Below are 21,910 nucleotides of genomic sequence, written 5' to 3'. Positions count from 1 at the left end.
GATGTTCGTTCGGGAAGGAGAAGGACACCCATGCTGTGATTTCCCTGAACCCTTCGTTCAGGATGGCTTCACTAGAGGAAAAAACATCATAAGTTGCCCTTAAAATAGGCTTATAAGTTGCCAATTGTAAGGGCAACATATGGGGGGGGTCACTTTTGTGAAATTATCAAAGGTTGCCCTTAACAAGGGCAACTTATAATCTTATAAGTTGCCCTTGTTTGCAACAAGGGCAACTTATGTGAAACTTATAAGTTGCCCTTGTTGCATACAAGGGCAACTTATAAGCTTCACATAAGTTGCTCTTGTTTGAAACAAGGGCAACTTATAAGCTTCACATAAGTTGCTCTTGTTGCAAACAAGGGCAACTTTTGAGTTTTTTTTTTTTTAAAAAAAAAAATCTGCAATATAATTCCTGATATTTTGCAATATAAAATTCTGCATATAATTTATAGAATACTGTTTCACCAAACATCATCTTGACATTCCTCAAAAATGATATAAATTTCAAATTTCCAATAATATTTCCGAATTAATTCAAATGCAATTAATTAAATCGATAAATAACAAAATAATGTAAAAGTCACGGATAACTACAAGCCTGCTCTAATTATTACACTGAGGGTAATTCACAATCGTTGAAGTAAGTAGCCCACTTGTCTCGAACTTCATCCAACTCCTCTTTGGTGAAGGGCCCCTCCCTTGATGTTGTGGAAACCTTTAAAAGAACAACGTACATGCAAACCAATAAATTAAATTAAGTTTCATATGCGAAAACAGAAATTATATTGGTCGCGAAAACAACTTTCTGAGTGTACTAAGATTCATTTCAAGTTCTTTATGCACATCTAAGGCTCACTTAGCTCGATATAGATCATATTTGGCCAAAAATGGCATTTTCGATCCCAAATATCAAAAAATGAACCTAAGTACACTTTCTAAATATTTTTCATGATCTATATGATTAGTTATTGAAGGAAATAATGCCCTTGGTCCAAGTATGCATTCTATGTTAAGTCTAATAAATGCGGTTCAGTATTAATTAACAAGTTAATAATTCAGTGAGATCAAGTGAGCTGAATGCCTAGCTAGAGGCCGCTTCAGTTCAAGTGGAATTAATGATATTAATCCACAGCTTACTCTTGACTGAACCCGTAGGGTCACACAAATAGTACGTAAACGGATCAAGTATTTAATGGCATTAAATACTCCATCTATGAATATTCGGAACCGACGGATCTTGGTTTCAGTGGGAGCTAAGATCGTCACAGGCAAGAAATGAATACTCCGGAAACGATGATATTGCCGGAAACGGAAATATGGATCGTATCGGAAATATGAATATTATCCAAGTCGTAGATGTTGCCGGAAACGGAAACATGGTACGTATCGGAAAATATTGTTGGAAATGGAAATATTACCAGAATCGGAAATATTGCCGGAAACGGAAATATTGTCAGAATCGGAAATATTACCGGAATCGGAAAATAATTCCGGAAACGGAAATATTAAATATTTGTTCGAAACGGAAATTAATTCCGGAATCGGAAATATTAAATATTGTTCGTATCGGAAATAGATTCCGGAAATGGAAATTTAATCGGAAGCGTATCGTACGAATTAGCATCGGACGAGGCCTGCCGGACGAAGGCCCAGCACGAAGCCAGGCCATCGCCCAGCAAGCACGCACGCCACAGCCCAGCGCGCACAAGGCCGCGCATGCGTGGGCCGCGCTGCGTGGGCTGCTGCTCGCATGCGTGGGCAGCCCTTGTGGCTGCCGTGTGTGTGTGAGTTTGAGCTCATGCGAGATTCCTGAATCTGCAAGAGTCAGTGTATGATTAAATGTCTATTCCTATTGGATAAATTGATTAAGTAGAATTCATGTAGAATTCTAATTCCAATTAATTCGCATCCTACTAGGATTACGATTCCTTTTCCATAACTCTATAAATAAAGGCCTAGGGGTCATAATTTATATACAAGTTTCAAAGTATTCAAAAGTGAGTTTTTGAGAGAAAATTCAAACACCCATCTTGCCCCAAAAGTGCCGAATTTTCTGAGTACCTTAAGGGCGATTCTAGTTGGTCAATCTTAAGGCGGATCCGGACGTGCTGTGGACTTTCTACGGAGGGACGACACTTGGAGTCCTAAAAGACTTGTTCTTGTTCGGTTCGGGCGCAGCTAGGGAAGGCACGCAACAAAGAGTATGCATCTAAACTATGCTAAATGATTATGTGTAAATAATATGTTTCCTGGGTTAATGGTTGTTTCCGCATGATTTATGTAAATGTCATATGTATCATAACCTAACAGTGGTATCACGAGCCCCTTATTATTTTCATAATCTAAATTGCATGAACATGGTTAAATATTACAAATTTGCAAGAATTAAAAGGGGTGATTAATTTTCGTAATTGTTAATTAATTGCAAATTGCGTTTATTTAATTATATGTACGCAGTTTTTCGGCAGTTTCTTCATTACTCATCCGAATTGAGTGATTTTTGTGTCAATTCCGCATGTAAAAGGCATTCTAAAATTTTGACAAAAATAGTATTTTTCTGCCGAACCCAGAATTCTCAAATTCGAAGCCTAACTATGACTTTTCGAAGGTTTTAGTTTTTCGGATGCAAAATTTCGTAAATTTAAGATGTTAAATTAAATATTTGCAATTCTTGTTGATAAATCTTGAATTTTTGATTGACCTACTGCATATGTTTAACAAGTTTGAATGCCTAGTCTTGTTAATTATGCAATCTAATTTGTAATTATGATTAATTTGTTGAAAATTAGAATAATTTAGAATTAATTTGATTTTCATAATTAATTATAATTTAATTAGAAACCTATGATTAAAAACCACCATAAAAATTGTAAATTTACGATAAATTTTAAATTTTTATGACCTAGACTTGAATCCATATCAATCGGAAATCAATTGGATAATAAATTTTCGATTTTTCGCCCTAAAATTATGAAATTAATAATATTCATTAATTTGTCATTAATTTTAAATATAAATTTTAAATTTTTATGCGATTCGTTCAAATAACTTGCACGCACGAAGCAATGGACGCTTCGTGTTACCCTTAAGGGGTGTTGTATAATGCGGGCATGCGACGACGAGCAAGGGAGCTCGTCGCCCGTGCGGCACGAATGCAATGAGCAAGGGCGTAGTGCACGAGCGCAAGGCAGCAGCCCTGCCTTGTGTCGTGTGCCACGAGCAATGAACGGATGGGCATGGGCGAGGGGCGAGCCAAGGCAGTCGCGTGTGGGCAGCAAGCGAGCTGCGCCACAGCGCGCGCTGCCTCGCACAACAGCGCGCAACCTCGTGCGCAGCGAGCGCAAGCTCGCGTGCCACGAGCGCTGCGCACAGCATCACTCGCGCGCACAGCGCGCGACGTCGCCCGCCCAGCGAGCGATGTCTCGCACCAGCGAGCGATGGCTCGCGCGCGCGCAGCGAGCGATCTCGCGCGCCAGCGAGCGATGGCTCGCGCGCACCAGCGAGCGATGCAGCGCCCCAGCGAGCGATGGCTCGCGCGCACCAGCGAGCGATCTCGCGCACCAGCGAGCGCGGTAACGCGCGCGCGCTGCGAGCGATAGCTCGCGTGCGGTGGGCGCTGTGCGGAGGCTTGCGTATGGGACAGCAGCAGCTATGCAACGAGCGCATGGGCTGCGCGCACATGGCCAGCAATGGCTGTGTGCGTACAGCCCATGGGCGTGCAACGCATAGGATGTTTGCGTTTCGATTAGATCGTTTTTGAATGTTTAATTTGAAAATTTCAGTTCACGTAATTTTAATTGATTTTAAAATTAATAATTTGAATTAATTTCTTGGATTTTAATTTTGAATATTATAATTATAATAAATGGCATTTATTCTAATTATTTTACTAAAATTAAAATCATAAATTAATTTAAATGTGACTGAAATTAAAATTAAATTTTTGGATTCAATTATAAATTTATATGAGCTTTAAATTTTAATTAAATTTGTATGTTTCCGGTTAGACTAGAAATACAATTTTATGTTTAAAATTAGTAAAGCATATGAATTTATTGGTTTGAGTGGGAGTGCTTTTAGTCATAAACTCTTGATTAGGTCTACAAATCCTTAAGGTTAAAACAACTCGATTAGAATTAATAAGGACTGAATAATTGGTAGATTATTGGTGACCTTGATTAATTGCTGCAAATGTTTACGTGATGCATAATGTGTTTTAACTAACCAGCTATGTGGGCCATTCATGATAATGAATGGGTGAATGGTATATATTGTATATGTACTGTTTTGCAGGTTATGAAGTGACTAGTATGGCCCAAATAGGATAGAAAATATGGTCTGCGTACCATTAATTTGAATGTAATTGGTCTAAAGCACCAAAGTTATTTTTCAATTCAAATATGGTCTGCGTACCATCAAATAGTTGTAATTAGTTATAACTTATCCTATTTGAAGAAAATGGTGCCTCCCACGGAGATTTTCAAGACGGACTTTGAAGTCAAAGCTTCAAGATGAAGTCGGGCCATACTAGATCACAAATATCTTATGCATGTTTTAAGTTATTTATTGCTTTAAATATGTCTTAAAATGCATGAGATCAAAAGCTTGATTATGTTGCATGATTAAGGATTTTAGTTCACTTAAAATCTAACCAACATAGTAAGAGCCTTAAGTTCCAAACTTAAAAATTGAGTTAAAAGGTGCCATGCCAAAATATACACTTGCTTGGATATCCTTTACATCAATCTAGTAATAGTTTTCGCTCAGCGAGGTGTTACTTATTGGTCCTAAAGGGGCAAGGTACACAAATAATTGTGAGTACATGTTAGTTTTGGTGAAACTCAACGATATAAGTAAGGAGTCCTTTTATGTCGTGGCAAATTCGATAGGTTTACCTAATAAGTTCTTAGACGTACCTATCAACCAAGAATAGTTTCTAGACTATTAGCAAAAGGCTTTTGCTTACCTAAGATGTTCTAGGATTAAGTCGACAAACTGTGATTAGTTCTTCAATGATTTTAGGATCTTGGAATCATTTTATTCACACCTGCCGGAACACATAACTTGAATAAAATGCTTAATAAACATTGAATTATGCATGTATGCTAGAATTTAAGTTTATTAAGAGAAACTGTGAATGGTTATTTATTTGTTTATTCTTTTCAATTGTAGTTTTAATATGGCAAACAACAATCAAAACATCATCATGGGTTCTGAGCTTATGGTCAAGCTGAACCTGACAAATTTTCTTGAATGGGAAGCTAAGCTAGTTGAAATAGTCAAACTCAATGGACTTGAGTATGTACTATCACATCCCATGCCAAGCTACTATGCCAGAGACATGACCCCTGAGAGATTTTACGCCTGGGATGCGGATCTCAAAAAGGTTATGAGTCTCATGCTGAACAATATCCCTGATGATTGGGCTAGAAGGTTTGTAGCCTATGAACCTTTTACGCTCATCAAGAATCTGAGGGATATCTGTCGTGGAAGTACGGAGGACAGGGACCTGAACGTCCATGAGTTGATTGAATCAATGTCTGGGCTAAAGGTTAGTTCTCCCAACAGGTGTTATAGGATGGAGGTCCAAGAAACACATGTTCAGCTCCTTCGCACTAAACAGAGGGTAGGCGTCCCACTGAGGTTCCATGTGGATCTTATGTGTTCATATTTTGATCGCCTAAGTCTACTAGGAACACCAATAAGCGAAAGGATGGCAGTCTCTGTCTTGCTCAATTCACTACACAGTGGGTTTGGTCGCTTCAAGCAACAATACCTAAGTGAACCAAGAGAAGAAACAGTTGCAGAATTTATTCACCTTGTCAGAAAGGCTGAAATAGGACTGTGAAGCCAAAGATTTACTCAAGGCTAGAAAGAGACCATTCAAGAAAGGTGGAAAGTCCAAGGGCAATGCTAAATCAAAGCAGGACAAGTCCACATCAAGCTGTCTTTATTGTGATGGAATAGGCCATTACAAAAGAGAATGTCCAAAGCTAAAGGAAGATCAGAAGAACGGAACAGTCGTTCCATCTTCAGGTATTTTCGTTATAGACTGTATACTTGCTAATTCAACTTCTTGGGTATTAGATACAGGTTGTGGCTCACACTTATGTTCCAATCCACAGGGACTAAGAAGAAGTAGAAAGTTAAGCAAGGGAGAAGTCGACCTACGAGTGGGAAATGGAGCACGGATTGCTGCATTAGCCGTAGGAACTTACTATTTGTCGTTGCCCTCCGGGCTAGTTTTGGAACTGGAAGAATGTTTCCATGTTCCAAGTCTTACTAAAAACATCATTTCAGTTTCTTGCTTAGATGCTAAGGGATTTTCCTTTATAATAAAAGACAATAGTTGTTCGTTTTATTTTAAAGAGATGTTTTATGGATCTGCTAGATTAGTCAATGGACTTTATTTATTAGATCACGACAAACAAGTATATAACATAAATACCAAAAAGGCCAAAAAGGATGATTCAGATCTCACCTATCTGTGGCATTGTCGATTAGGCCATATAAACTTGAAACGCTTAGAAAGACTTCAAAGGGAAGGAATTCTAGAACCATTTGACTTAGAGGATTATGGTAAATGCGAATCATGTTTACTTGGCAAAATGACAAAGCAACCTTTCTCTAAAGTTGGAGAAAGAGCAAATGAACTATTGGGTTTAATCCATACAGATGTATGTGGACCAATGAGTACAAATGCTAGAGGTGGTTTCAGCTACTTTATCACTTTCACTGATGACTTCAGTAGGTATGGTTATGTCTACCTAATGAAGCATAAGTCTGAATCCTTTGACAAATTCAAGGAATTTCAGAGTGAAGTAGAGAATCAATTAGGCAAGAAGATCAAGGCACTGCGGTCTGATAGAGGCGGTGAATATCTGAGCTATGAATTTGATGACCATCTGAAAGAATGTGGAATTCTATCAGAATTGACTCCTCCTGGAACACCACAATGGAACGGTGTGTCAGAACGGAGGAACAGAACCTTGCTAGACATGGTCAGGTCAATGATGGGTCAGGCCGAACTTCCATTAGAATTTTGGGGACATGCACTAAATACAGCTGCACTCACTATAAATAGAGCTCCGTCTAAAGCTGTCGAAAAGACTCCATACGAATTATGGTTTGGAAAGCCTCCAAATGTGTCTTTTCTTAAGATTTGGGGATGTGAAGTATACGTCAAACGATTAATTTCAGACAAACTTCATCCAAAATCTGACAAATGTATCCTTGTGGGCTATCCAAAGGAAACAAAGGGGTATTACTTCTACAATACATCTGAGAACAAAGTGTTTGTTGCTCGAGATGGTGTCTTTTTGGAGAAAGATCACATTTCCAAAATGACAAGTGGGAGAAAAGTAGACCTCGAAGAAATTCGAGTCGAACAACAAACTCTAGAGAATGCTCAAGATGACATTCAGGATGAAACTCAGAGATCTTTAGAAGAATCTGGTGAGAATCATGGTCAATCTAGAAATGTTACCCCGCGTAGATCGCAAAGATATAGATCTCAACCGGAAAGGTACTTAGGTATTTTGACGAACGAGAGCTATGACGTTCTATTACTTGAAAGTGATGAACCTGCGACTTACAAGCAAGCTATGACGAGCCCTAGCTCCAAGCAGTGGCAAGAAGCCATGCAATCTGAATTAGACTCCATGTCTGAAAACCAAGTATGGGATTTGGTCGATTTGCCAGATGGCTACCAAGCCATTGGAAGCAAATGGGTTTTCAAACTGAAAAAGGACAAGGATGGGAAACTTGAAGTTTTCAAAGCTAGATTGGTTGCGAAAGGTTACAGGCAAGTCCATGGTGTGGATTACGATGAAACCTTTTCACCAGTTGCAATGCTAAAGTCTATTCGAATAATATTAGCAATCGCTGCATATTACGATTACGAAATATGGCAGATGGATGTCAAAACTGCTTTCTTAAACGGCGTTTTAACAGAAACTGTGTTTATGACACAGCCTGAAGGTTTTGAGGATCCAAAGAATGCTAAAAAGGTATGCAAGCTAAAGAAGTCAATCTACGGATTGAAGCAGGCATCCAGGAGCTGGAATATACGTTTTGATGAAGCAGTCAGTGACTTTGGTTTCATCAAGAACGCGGACGAATCTTGTGTATACAAGAAGGTCAGTGGGAGCAAAATTGCTTTCCTAGTATTATATGTCGACGACATATTGCTTATCGGAAATGACATTCCTATGTTGAACTCTGTCAAGATTTGGCTTGGGAAATGTTTTTCGATGAAGGATCTAGGAGAAGCACAGTACATATTGGGCATCAAGATTTACAGAGATAGATCTAAAAAGATGATTGGACTTAGTCAAAGCACTTATATCAATAAGGTACTTGATAGGTTCAAGATGGCGGACTCCAAGCGAGGCTACCTACCCATGTCTCATGGAATGACTCTAAGCAAGACTCAGTGCCCAAAAACACTTGATGAGCGTAGACGAATGAATGGGATTCCATATGCATCATTGATTGGTTCAATAATGTATGCTATGATATGTACACGCCCGGATGTTGCGTACGCACTCAGTGCTACGAGCAGATACCAGTCAGACCCAGGAGAGGCGCATTGGACTGCTGCCAAGAATATTCTGAAGTACCTGAAAAGGCACAAAGATGACTTCCTGGTCTATGGTGGAGATGATGAATTAATTGTTAAAGGCTATACGGACGCAAGTTTCCAAACCGACAAAGATGATTTCAGATCACAGTCTGGGTTTGTCTTCTGCCTCAACGGAGGAGCAGTAAGCTGGAAAAGTGCTAAGCAAAGCACCATTGCGGATTCTACAACTGAAGCGGAGTACATTGCTGCACATGAAGCAGCAAAGGAAGCTATATGGCTAAGGAAGTTCATAGGAGAACTTGGTGTAGTCCCCTCCATTAAAGGACCAATAGCCCTGTATTGTGATAATAACGGAGCTATTGCACAGGCAAAAGAGCCTAGACACCACCAGAGAGTCAAGCATGTACTTCGTAGATTTCACCTTCTACGAGAGTTCGTTGAAAGAAAAGAAGTCGAGATAAGCAAAATTGGAACTGATGACAACATATCAGATCCATTAACTAAACCTCTGCCGCAAGCGAAGCACAACTCGCACACTGCAGCTATGGGAATCAAGCATATTGGAGAATGGCTTTGATGTCTCTGTTTAATGTTTTAAAGTTTTAGAGTTTAAATCTTTGTAAAACATTATTGGTTAATCATTCACAATAAATGAAAGGAATTCATTTTTCCATTTAATTTGTGGTTTATTAAATGATGAGTCCCTTCAACTTGACGATATATTCAAGATAGACTGTCAGGACCAGTCCTGTGACTAAGAAATGTCTATCAAGTGAACTTGAATGTCAAAGGTTGAAAATGGTCCCTAGTCGGAGTTTTCTATAAAATTGGACGCATAGAAAACGTTAGACGATTAGAATGCAAGATGACTAGTAGTTCTGTTTCTTGAACTATGTGGACATGGCAATGTCATAATCATTTGCATAGATACTTACTTTGGGAAGACTAGTATCGGACAAGACCTATGAAACTTTACTGTAAGAGATGAAAGTCTGTCATAAGTAAATTTCATTAAATTATTAGACACTAAATCCTCAATACCTGAGTGATTTGAGATTACTTGTTTGAGAACTGGTTGCTTTGACGTTGACCAACCGTCGCACCGTAAAAGGAGGCTATAAAGGCAACGCTCAGGTAATCACCTATCAAACGAAGTCTAATCTCAAGATCGCAAGATTGGGATTGTCCTCCCATAAATCGGGATGAGATGCTTAAAAGTTGTACAAGGCCACTCGGAGAGCTAGAAACTGTGAAATGCATGGCCGTGCTCGGATGAATCATAGGCTATGATTATCTGTTTATTTGATCAGTTGAACTCTGAAACCGAGGAACACCTCTGGACATAATAAGGATGACAACTCTTACCTTATGTTCAAGAGCAAGCATCGAGCGACAAAGGAATTAGGAAATGCACACTTGTCCCTAAGGACAAGTGGGAGACTGAAGGAAATAATGCCCTTGGTCCAAGTATGCATTCTATGTTAAGTCTAATAAATGCGGTTCAGTATTAATTAACAAGTTAATAATTCAGTGAGATCAAGTGAGCTGAATGCCTAGCTAGAGGCCGCTTCAGTTCAAGTGGAATTAATGATATTAATCCACAGCTTACTCTTGACTGAACCCGTAGGGTCACACAAATAGTACGTAAACGGATCAAGTATTTAATGGCATTAAATACTCCATCTATGAATATTCGGAACCGACGGATCTTGGTTTCAGTGGGAGCTAAGATCGTCACAGGCAAGAAATGAATACTCCGGAAACGATGATATTGCCGGAAACGGAAATATGGATCGTATCGGAAATATGAATATTATCCAAGTCGTAGATGTTGCCGGAAACGGAAACATGGTACGTATCGGAAAATATTGTTGGAAATGGAAATATTACCAGAATCGGAAATATTGCCGGAAACGGAAATATTGTCAGAATCGGAAATATTACCGGAATCGGAAAATAATTCCGGAAACGGAAATATTAAATATTTGTTCGAAACGGAAATTAATTCCGGAATCGGAAATATTAAATATTGTTCGTATCGGAAATAGATTCCGGAAATGGAAATTTAATCGGAAGCGTATCGTACGAATTAGCATCGGACGAGGCCTGCCGGACGAAGGCCCAGCACGAAGCCAGGCCATCGCCCAGCAAGCACGCACGCCACAGCCCAGCGCGCACAAGGCCGCGCATGCGTGGGCCGCGCTGCGTGGGCTGCTGCTCGCATGCGTGGGCAGCCCTTGTGGCTGCCGTGTGTGTGTGAGTTTGAGCTCATGCGAGATTCCTGAATCTGCAAGAGTCAGTGTATGATTAAATGTCTATTCCTATTGGATAAATTGATTAAGTAGAATTCATGTAGAATTCTAATTCCAATTAATTCGCATCCTACTAGGATTACGATTCCTTTTCCATAACTCTATAAATAAAGGCCTAGGGGTCATAATTTATATACAAGTTTCAAAGTATTCAAAAGTGAGTTTTTGAGAGAAAATTCAAACACCCATCTTGCCCCAAAAGTGCCGAATTTTCTGAGTACCTTAAGGGCGATTCTAGTTGGTCAATCTTAAGGCGGATCCGGACGTGCTGTGGACTTTCTACGGAGGGACGACACTTGGAGTCCTAAAAGACTTGTTCTTGTTCGGTTCGGGCGCAGCTAGGGAAGGCACGCAACAAAGAGTATGCATCTAAACTATGCTAAATGATTATGTGTAAATAATATGTTTCCTGGGTTAATGGTTGTTTCCGCATGATTTATGTAAATGTCATATGTATCATAACCTAACAGTTATATGTTTATAAGACTCATTTCAAGTTCGTTATGCACGCTTATGGTTCATTTAGGTCGATATAGGTCATTTATGGCCAAAAATGGAATTTTCGATCCCAACTACCAACAAACGAACTATTTCCACATTCTAACCCTTTTTCATGATTCATATGATTAGTTATATGTTTATGAAACTCATTTCAAGTTCGTTATGCAAGCCTAAGGGTCATTTGGGTCGATATAGGTCATTTATGGCCAAAAGTGTCATTTTCGAAACCAACTACCAACAAACAAACCTATTTTCACATTCTAACCCTTTTTCATGATTCATATGATTAGTTATATGATTATAAGACTCATTTCATGTTCTTTATGCACGCCTATGGGTCATTTGGGTCAATATAGGTCATTTATGGCCAAAAATGTCATTTTTGATCCCAACTACCAACAAACGAACTTATATTCAAATTGGAAACCTTTTTTAATGATTCATATGATTAGTTATATGTTTATAAGACTCATTTTAAGTTCGGTGTGCACGCCTATGGGTCTTTTGGGTCGTTATAGGTCATTTATGGCCAAAAATGAAATTTTCGATCCCAACTACCAACAAACGAACCTCTTCCCACATTCTAACCATTTTTCATGATTCATATGATTAGTTATATGTTTATAAGACTCATTTCAAGTTCGTTATGCACGCCTAAAAGTCATTTGGGTCGATATATGTCATTTATGGCCAAAAATGACATTTTCAATCCCAACTACCAACAAAAGAACCTATTTCCATATTCTAAACATTTTTCATGATTCATATGATTAGTTATATGTTTATAAGACTCATTTTAAGTTCGTTATGCACGCCTATGGGTCATTTGGGTCGATATAGTTCATTTACGGCCAAAAATGGCATTTTCGAACCCAACTACCAACAAACGAACCTATTTCCATATTCTAAACGTTTTTCATTATTTATATGATTAATCATATGATTATAAGACTCATTTCAAGTTCTCTATGCACGCTTAAGGGTCATTTGGGTCGATATAGGTCATTTATGGCCAAAAAGGGCATTTTCGATCCCAACTACCAACAAACGAACTTATATCCACATTCTAAACCTTTTTCATGATTTATATGATTAGTTATATAATTATAAGACTCATTTCAAGTTCGTTATGCACGCCAAAGGGTCATTTGAGTCGATATAGGTCATTTATGGCCATAAATGGCATTTTCGATCCCAATTACCAACAAACGAACCTATTTCCATATTCTAAACGTTTTCATGATTTATATGATTAATCATATGATTATAAGACTCATTTCAAGTTCGTTATGCACGCCTAATCATGATTTATATGATTAGTCATATGATTAGTCATAAGATTAAGGTAATGTGCGACGCAAATGACTTTGGATATTCTAAAAAAATTGAGCTGCTGATTTTATTTAATCCTGGTGTAGCAGCAAGAATAACTAGTTATAGGAAATGAATTACAAAAATTGGCTTGTATTTACAGTCTTACCATGGCCTTCTTTTTTCTGTAAGGTCCTAAACTGTTAAGGAAACTGACCAATAAGAATTGAGGGTAGACAGTGCAGCTGTGCAGTAGCCAATGGGATTGTTTCGGCTACTATCTGCTCGCGAAGACGTCAAAACCTGATTGCTGCAGGGAAAAGGCATGTAATTAGGAGAGCTGAAAACTGAATCCGGCATGGAAAACACCTCACAAATAATTATCCAATTATAACTAAATTGATATAAATGGACAGTCACAAATCGAGCAGCTGCAACAGACAAGGCATACATAAACAAAAAAATTCCCACGACCACAGCGAAACAATCAGGACATGATCACACTATTATACCTAGTATGAAAAGATCATAAGTCTGTTCAAGCAGGGATCGTGGATGCAAAACACCTGTTCTAGTCAGACGACAGTTACGTGGCAACTGGCAAGTAATAAATAACCAAAAGGTGGCATAACACAGCAAATGCAATAACAGCCGTTATAATCCGCTTGCTAGATATCCAACAGATTCCATCACCTGATTACTTTAAACTTGGTTATGGTACTTGGGAGTTGAGGCTTGATATCAAATATTCATAGGCCCCAGAATTAATTCTATATTAATTCCAATAATCATCAAAATATTCCAATTTGACCCTAATTATTTAATACCATGAAATAGAGTGACAAGGAGATCGAGAGCATTATCCACAGTAGCATTAGCAGAAGTAGTATTAATACTACTGGTATTTGATGATGTTTATGGTCACATATGAATTTTGATTTTGTTTTGTTAGTAATATATGAAACCTATATATTATCCTTGGCATTTGAAACATGCATGTATGACTTGCAATTTTGCTGTTTTCTGGTTGCACTTCTTTCTTAACTTAATCAGGATTGGGTACTATTCTATTCTATTATACTTTGTAGCAAAGTATGGGTAGCATGGAGAATTCTGATGCACGCAGTACTGAAATAGGTAACATACATACTCGAATAATTAAGGAGTTGTATATAATTAAGTGACAACGAACATCGGGTTAAGGTTTAATGCCAGAGGAGAATTGAACAACTTCAGGAAATGGAGCTAAACATAACAGCAAAGCTACGTAGTACAAGAGGAAAAGTGGATCAACATAAGATTTCAACTTACATAATGTAGAAGATTCTCGTCCTGACTGATATCTGGATCTGAGTAACTATTCCTCAAACCACTCACAATCTATAAAAGCATGACACCGTAGCTGAAAATATCAGACTTCACTGAAATATGTCCCGCTGTTACGTATTCAGGTGCCATGTATCCACTGCATCACATTAATTCATGAAACATGAAATTATTTTACTTTTTGTCATTTGTAATTATGAATTATGCACTAAAAACCCCCAAGGTATCAATAATAAGATTCAATAACACATCAAATTCAAAGCCCGAATTCAACTTCCAATCCACAATTTAAAGTTCAAAAAATCACAAAACATACTCGATAAATTATAAGGAAAGAACAAATTCTATGGCTCACCAATCACAGACACTATGGATCACCAACAACGATAAATTATACCAATGAAACTAAATGCATCAGCATTTAGAGCGCACATATTCACGTATGTAAGTGCTAAGACACTCACTGAAACTATATCAATGACTCTAAGCTGACCAGTAAGTAAAGAAGACAGATACAAACATCTATCTGAATTCATACAACTGCAAACAAAAATTTCCCATAAAAGAAACAAATATCTAATTAACATTTGCAAGCCAAAATGTGTAGCTTAATCAAGAACAAACGACAATAATTCAAAGTCTGACTATAGTCTCATAAATTTTGGATAGTCAAGATTTGACATAATCTTAGCATACATTGGGAATTTGAAATAAAAATCATCATTAACAATTCAAACAATTGGGCAAAAGATACTCAAATTCACAAATTAACCAAAATAATTAAACATTAATTAACAAGAAAATTTAACTAAGCGTATTAAAACATACCTCCCCTGCATTTACAGTGATCACATGAGGCGTGAAATTTGCACCAACGAAATATGCAAGTCGATCACCTGAATAGATTTCATATATTAGTATTTTTCAACCAAAATACCAATTTTAAAGTTCTTTACAGGTACCAATTAGAGTATGAAACTGTAGGCAGATTAGATAACAGGTATAAAAAGAGAAGCACATGGATTTTAGGACACATATCTGATAGTATATTCCTAGCACTTTTCAGTTGACTTCCTCTATTGACAACTCAGCAACGGGTAATCAACCGCTCAGACAGTCAACAATTTAGGATATTAAGGATAATAATGTCACTTTATTGACCACATACAAACAATAGATACAAAGAGCACAGATAGAAGATAAACAGCAGTATGTATGATGTATCATCTATATGAGATATGCGGCAAACAAGGTCCTCAAAGTTGTAGGTATCCACGAGTATTAAGAAGCTCTATTAAAACTGAGAGAGGCAGATCTGATTATATTAGATGAATTACTGAATCCAAATTCTTAATGAACTGAAAATGAATTAGCAACCGGTCTAAAAGTCTTCATTGGTTATAATTAACCTTTTCACATGTCTAGACCTTCTACAATCCTGTATCCATACATGATGCTAATCTATTAATTTAGCCAAATCCACTTGTATCTCTCCAACATGTGAACCATATTGAAATTTGATCAGAAATTGGTTGGACAATTGAGAAAATTGAAATTAAACAGACAAAGGATCAAACAAACACAACACAATAAGGAAGTAAAACTTTAATTTGACGGTGAACGTACAAGAGATACTGGCATGTCAGACTGGCCAACATGCACGCCATCCGCATCATAAGCCAGAGCTACATCAACTCTGTTATTTTTCAAGATAGGAACTCCTTTCGAATGGCAAATGCTGACACACTCCTTGGTTGCTTCAAGGAAATCCCTGGTTTCCAAATTCTTTTCCCTGAAAGTACAAAACATTTAGTGGACTTTTAACCAGCTTGCAAATATTTGTAGCAAATTTTGAATGGAACAGTATCGTCAGTACAGTAAGCTGCAAAATAATTACCGGGACACAGGTGGCAATGTCAAAGCAACAGAGAGGAAAAGGAAAGATAGATAAGAAGCAGAAAGGACATACAGGTCAACTGTTTGACAATAATGTTAAGGACCTGAACATGTCTCTGAAGTCGAGAGCAACAAGGTATACGAGTATCTCCTCAAAAACACAATTTAAATACAAAGAAGAAAACATATAAAACCAAGGAGCTACTTATCGGCCTTTACGATGCACAGTCCAACATATGAAACCAAAGAGAACCCTGTTCATTTTATTTGCAAATTCTCGAATTCGGATCACCATGAATCGTCTAAACCATTCAAAAACAAACCCCAACAAAAATGGCAATAATTATCAGAATTTCTACATTTGCAAATTTCTACAAATACCAACAAATACCACATTGCAACATCCGAAGAACAATCCACACCAAACAAGGATTAAGAACAAGAGAATTATACCAGAATTCGGTGGAAATTTAAATCTCAAGAACAATGTCCAGTTGCTTGGAAAAACCTCCATTGACTCCAAGAGATGAGAACTCGCCGGTGGAGAAGGAGGAGGGAGATGAGAGCTCGCCGGTACGAGAAGGAGCAGGGAGATGACAATAATTTCACAGAAAAAATCCCTCAAATTCCTCAAATAAGCCTTTGAAACATTATTGAGCCACATAAAAAAAAAAATAAGACAGGTTTTCTCAAAAGTAAAAGGTACCCAGATCATAAAATTGAGCAATAAGAAAACCCATATTGTTTTGTTGAAGGAAATCAGAAAAACTGCAATTGCAAAATTAGGTTTATGCAATTGAATTGCGATTAACAAAACAATTGCAGAGGAATCAGGAAATTATAAGCAAAAGGAAGATGGATAGGTGCAAGTGAGGTACGTGTGTAAGAGAGAAGAAAGAGATGAGACACTACCTTGCCGCCGGTCGCCGGATTACGGCTTTTGCTCCTGCTCGGGCTCACCGTCGGAGGTGGAGGAGAGGCAACATTTAGCCCGAGCTGAATACGGAAGATGACAAAATGAGAGTTTGTGTTTGATTACGTTAAAGCTGCGCTTGTGAAACTGATTTCCAAATTTTGGTTTTTTAAAAAAAAGAAATTTAATTTTTTTTTTCTCAAAGGTGGCTCTTGTTGTATAAGGGAAACTTTTGATGAGCCACCTATAAGGATTTTTCCTCTAGTGCTTGCTAAAACCAGGATTTGAAATCTTCCATGACTGCCACACCTTGGATGAGGCACCCCACCTCACCAAGACTAAAACAACTGAAATATTGGACGACCAGGCTCTATGGACATTGTTTAACGAATCGAGGCCTATGGAGGACGAGACTGTGACGACTACCCTAGCTTTACCAGATGAAGGTTTCGATCCTACCCGGTTAATCGCTCCTGCATCAACACTAGAAGAGATCGAGAACGGATGGGTGAAGACATATCAGTGGGTCAATGCAAAAGGAATAGAATTCAAGATGAGTACCAGTGAAGGACCAAAGTTTTACGAGACTAAACCCAAGGTTTGAGCCACATAGAGCACCGTAGTAAAAAGCGCCTAGTAGTTCTTTAGATTGGTAGAAAAATAATAAAGACTTTAGATGGTCCTAAGAGCCCTTAGAATATAGGTCAAGTTTGTTTCAGTGTGTTTTCCTTACTTTCCAAATTAATAAAGGCGTAATATTTCTCCTAAAATTTTATTCTAACACTAAGTAAACACCAAATGTACTTGCAAAATACAAAAATAAAGAGGCGGCCCACTCTAAGGCCCAACAAACGAGGCCCATTCGGTCTTGAAATAGTGCCATGGGAACCAGTTCCCGAAACCCACAAAATAAACCGCACCATCCCATTCATATCCCCAAAAACCTAAAAAGTCAACCAGTGTTATCACAAGAGTCAATCCATGCAACCCAAAGAAATCAAAGGAAATCAAAATCCAAAACAATGCAAATGTTACCAAAAAACAGATTCATAAAACATAATTCCATCATACCCTTCACTAACAACGCGCACCTCAATCCACCCAAAAAGCCTACACAAAGATCTTCATGTCTTCCACACCCTAACTCCATTTTCAAAGCCGTTTCGAGTCACGGATAGAAAAAATTAATCCAGACAAAAATGCATCTCACGCTAACAGTCAAAAAGCCTCCGAATTAGCCTCAAAATTGATTTTAAATACGATCAAAATCAAAGCACTAAAAAAAAGAGAAAAAAAAGAAATAAATGCAAGAACACGTGAAGCAAAGCGTCAAAAACGACCGCCCAAGTCATTTTCAGCTCCCAGGGCTGGGCGCCGAAATCTTTGACGCCACAGCCTGGGCGTTGAAACTCTCTGCGTGCCTAAATTTTTTTTAGAAGTGCTCGTCATTTTATCCGCACATAACGGAAAAATAACGAACACTTGGGGGGTACAGCACGTATCCAAATAGGCTCACCATAAAATATAGCCATACAAAAAGTAGTCGAATTTCATTTTTTACGCGACTTACGGCAAACAAAAAAACGGCAGACGAAAATAATGATAATACTTCACTCATTTGACCGATTAAGTTATATGCTACCACCTCAGGGCATATCTATTAAAATCTGGCATCCTAGAACTTATTCTAGCCAGAACTACGCGCAACCTGATTCTGACAAGATACGTAGGCAATCCTTACCAAGGATTCGGTCCAATCAAAAAACAAACATACATAAATTGTGCAAAAAGTGTTAGACATGTAAAAATATAAAAAGAAGGAGAAACAAAAAATGAAAATGAAAAAATAAAATACGCCTTTATTGAAAAATAATAAGAAGGAAAACAAAGTGCTAAGAAATGAAAAAACAAACACAACTGAAATATATAAAGAGCACCTACACCCTAGCAAGAACTACACTACTCTAGTTCTTCCGGATCATCAAATAAAGTCTTGTAGAGGGAAATGTTCGCAGGATCCACCCCCACAGTCTTCTGCGCTGCCCCAAGATCAATCTCCATAAGAACCGGCTCCTGGACACTAACTTCCAAAGATGCCAAGGCTTCAGAAACATTCTCAGTTATAGCCCGCTCAGCCTCAAGGGCATAGACAATGGTGGGAGAAGGATTATTATCATCAACTAGACTAGCCACTGTTTCTACAGGCGGCTGAGCCTTCCTAACCCATACATTGTTCCGGCGACGATCTCCGCGAGAGCTTGCATTTCTTTTAACAACAGCAGGCCCCTTCATGTTAGGCATCTTTTTAGGCCTGAAACTGGAACGGGGAGGAATTTCCTTTCGCTTTCGATCAGGACGAGCTTTCACAGTCTTAATACCATAGGTACGAGGTTTGGCAGAATCAGGACCCTCATACTTAACACGAATACGAGGTATCAAAAGCTCAGTCGGCTCCCCATTTCGAGCCTCGGTCCTCACAGCTTTATCATCGGAGCTCATCCACAACTTGTAGTTTTCAGAAAGACCCACAAAGCCATTTGTAGCTACGGCCCAACGCGGGAGACCATCATAATACTTAGCCCACGCTAGAACCCGTGCTTGTGAAAAGGCCGCTACCTTAGGTGGTACCGTATCCGAAAAGGGGATAGTCTGCCTTAAACCATATTGACGCATGACTCGGTAAGGGAAAATATAAATGGGTCGAGATAGCCCCAACAAGGAAACATAAACCGATACATCAGAACCCCCCGTCATAGTAGTCAAACCCCACCATGGTACCACCCACTTAATAGAACATATGCCATAAGTAAAAAAAGGAGGCCCATTCGGCCTCGTCCTGGCCTTGGTACAAGTATTTTCGGTTACCCAATGCTATAGGGCGATAATGTTTAGGATCGGCAGGAGCTTCCAAGAGCCTAAGCCGTTCCACGAGCCAAATCTGCAAAAAACGGGTACGATCAAAAAATAATAATATAAAGAAAACGGTTCCTAGGGCGCAGTTTCAACGCCCAGGACCAGGCGCCGAAAATTCCAGCGCCCAGCCTTGGGCGCTGAAACTCAGCCCCAAGGCAGGACGAATAAAAAAATATACGAAAAAAAAACGTATACGTGCGCAAAAAAAATCGATTACCTGCAGTAATAGGGGGCTTCCCTTAAAATATTCAGATTTGGCGTCCTTCTTCAGTTCATCCGCACTCAGCAAAGTCTCTGCAACAACCAACGGCATAATAGAATAACAACTTTCCATCTGGCTAATCAAGGGGATCAACCTTATGTCACCGAACTCACCATTGTTATTCGACAGCAAATAATGATTCAACAAGCAAAATACAAGGGCTCGAATATTCAATTTCTGTTCGGTCATATTCTTACTAGGCCTAAAGTGGTGTTTTACAAGTTTTGCCAAATTAACCTCATCACCTACAACAACTTCAACAAGCATGTTAGCATCTAGTCCTAGAAAAGCCCCTATGGTTGTTTTACTCTCTTCAATAGTGCCAGGAGTGGCATGGGTAGCATTAGTAGGATAACCAAGGATCGCAGCAAATTCATCTGGCAAAGGACATATTTCGTTGCCCCGAAAGACAAAAACATGATGATCGGAATCCCAAAAGCTTAGGGCTGCGTGCAGAAAATTATAGTCAATGTTAATTTGTTGTAAACCTAAAAGTGCCTCTAAGTGGTATTCTTTCAACAAAGCTTTTTCTGTAGGATTAAGGGCCCGTAGCCAACGCCTGACAGCCCGTTGGAGTGAGAAAGTGGGAATCGACATGACAAAAGCAAGGAGTAATTAAAACACAGCAAAGAAAGAAGGAAATTGAGAGTGATGGAAAATAGGGACGTATCTAGCCTCTATATATAGCTGAACGCATCAAGTGACATCCTGATCCCATTCGGAAACGCGTTAGGAAATCCGAAAGTCAAAATTCGCCAGGAAAGGACTTTCAGCGCCCGAAGCTGGGCGCCGAAATATTTAACGCCCAGCCTTGGGCGCCGAAAATGCAGCCCAAGGCCCAGATTTCACAAAACGCGGAGCAGGAAAAGACTTAAAACCATGTTGCTAGACACGAGGCCCTATGTACAATTAAGATCAAGCCCAGAAGCACCTGTAAGCTCCCAAATAGCAAAAATGAATGGTAAAACTTGGTCGAAACTTAGACTTGTCTCAAGGAAACATATATGTACACTTTTCAAAACAAATATAAAAAATATCAAGGTCATTTTTCGAAACACCAAAAAATGTTGTTAAGTCGTTGGTTTCTCAAATAAAAAATGTTTGTCTGTCAAAGGATTAAATCGGGCCAAGGTAAACCGAATGATATTAAACTTTGTCACCTGAAGACTGAAGTCGCACCCCATGACTACGCCAAAGTAGCACATCACTATGAAACATCGCTCGCACATACGAGCACGACCCCAAACATGATTAAAAGACGTTATGAAGTATGCGAAAAATGACCACCAAAGCCCGAGTGCTTGGGGGCTCGCGAAAAGTATACTCCAACAGAGAGCGCGCAATCAAAATCACATCCCCGGGCTGCACTATACGCCGTCCCATGTTTGGATGATCTCAAAAGAACAGGTTCGACCTCAGAAAAGGGTCGTCATGGACATTTGTACATGGTCCTCTGATCAAAGACCAAGTAGTGGCAAAAATCGAGCCATAAAGACTAGATCAAAACCACGAAAGCAGACGGTCGCAAGACAAAAGTCCGTTAGAACACTTTGTCAGCCCACGTTCAGGTTGCAACTAAATTCGAGCATTCCTCGAAAGAATTCGCTCTTGCAAGAATAAACAAAAGAAATTCTCAAAAAAAGAAATCACAATGAACAAAAAATAGAGACTTGCCCAGCTCAATCAGGCAAGATCGCACCGCAAACCACGCAAGTTCCAAATCAAGGAAAAAACGAATTCAGGGATGTCCACCCTTAGCGGACAGGGCTCGCCCACCTTCAGCGGGCGGGGTTTGTGTCACTATACGCGCAGGTCCTTAGTTTTCCAAAAATGAAATTTTCAAAGTTTAAAATAAAACAGGCTCGCCATCTTCAGCCGGCGGGGTCTACGTC

At 38.9% G+C, this 21,910-nt stretch overlaps 1 long non-coding RNA gene across 3 annotated transcripts; it reads right to left on the bottom strand.

Moving 5' to 3' along the window:
• Positions 1–476: 476 nt before the first annotated feature.
• On the bottom strand, positions 477–16,995 carry LOC110785807 (uncharacterized). 3 transcript variants are annotated; one of them, XR_008923990.1, is made up of 6 exons: positions 16,384–16,993; positions 15,661–15,826; positions 14,863–14,930; positions 14,020–14,173; positions 12,878–13,018; positions 477–715 (listed from the first exon to the last, which is right to left on the bottom strand). It is a non-coding gene; the product is annotated as an uncharacterized lncRNA (long non-coding RNA). The 3 variants fall into 3 exon arrangements; XR_008923991.1 differs by lacking the exon at positions 477–715 and having other exon boundaries at positions 11,366–13,018; positions 16,384–16,570; positions 16,843–16,995; XR_008923989.1 differs by lacking the exon at positions 477–715 and having other exon boundaries at positions 11,366–13,018.
• Positions 16,996–21,910: the final 4,915 nt, after the last annotated feature.

Source organism: Spinacia oleracea, chromosome 6 (genome assembly GCF_020520425.1).
Source record: "Spinacia oleracea cultivar Varoflay chromosome 6, BTI_SOV_V1, whole genome shotgun sequence".
NCBI classification, from domain to species: domain Eukaryota; kingdom Viridiplantae; phylum Streptophyta; class Magnoliopsida; order Caryophyllales; family Amaranthaceae; genus Spinacia; species Spinacia oleracea.
The sequence above is the reverse complement of the archived record's forward strand: the minus strand, read 5'-3'. Positions and strand labels throughout refer to the sequence as shown.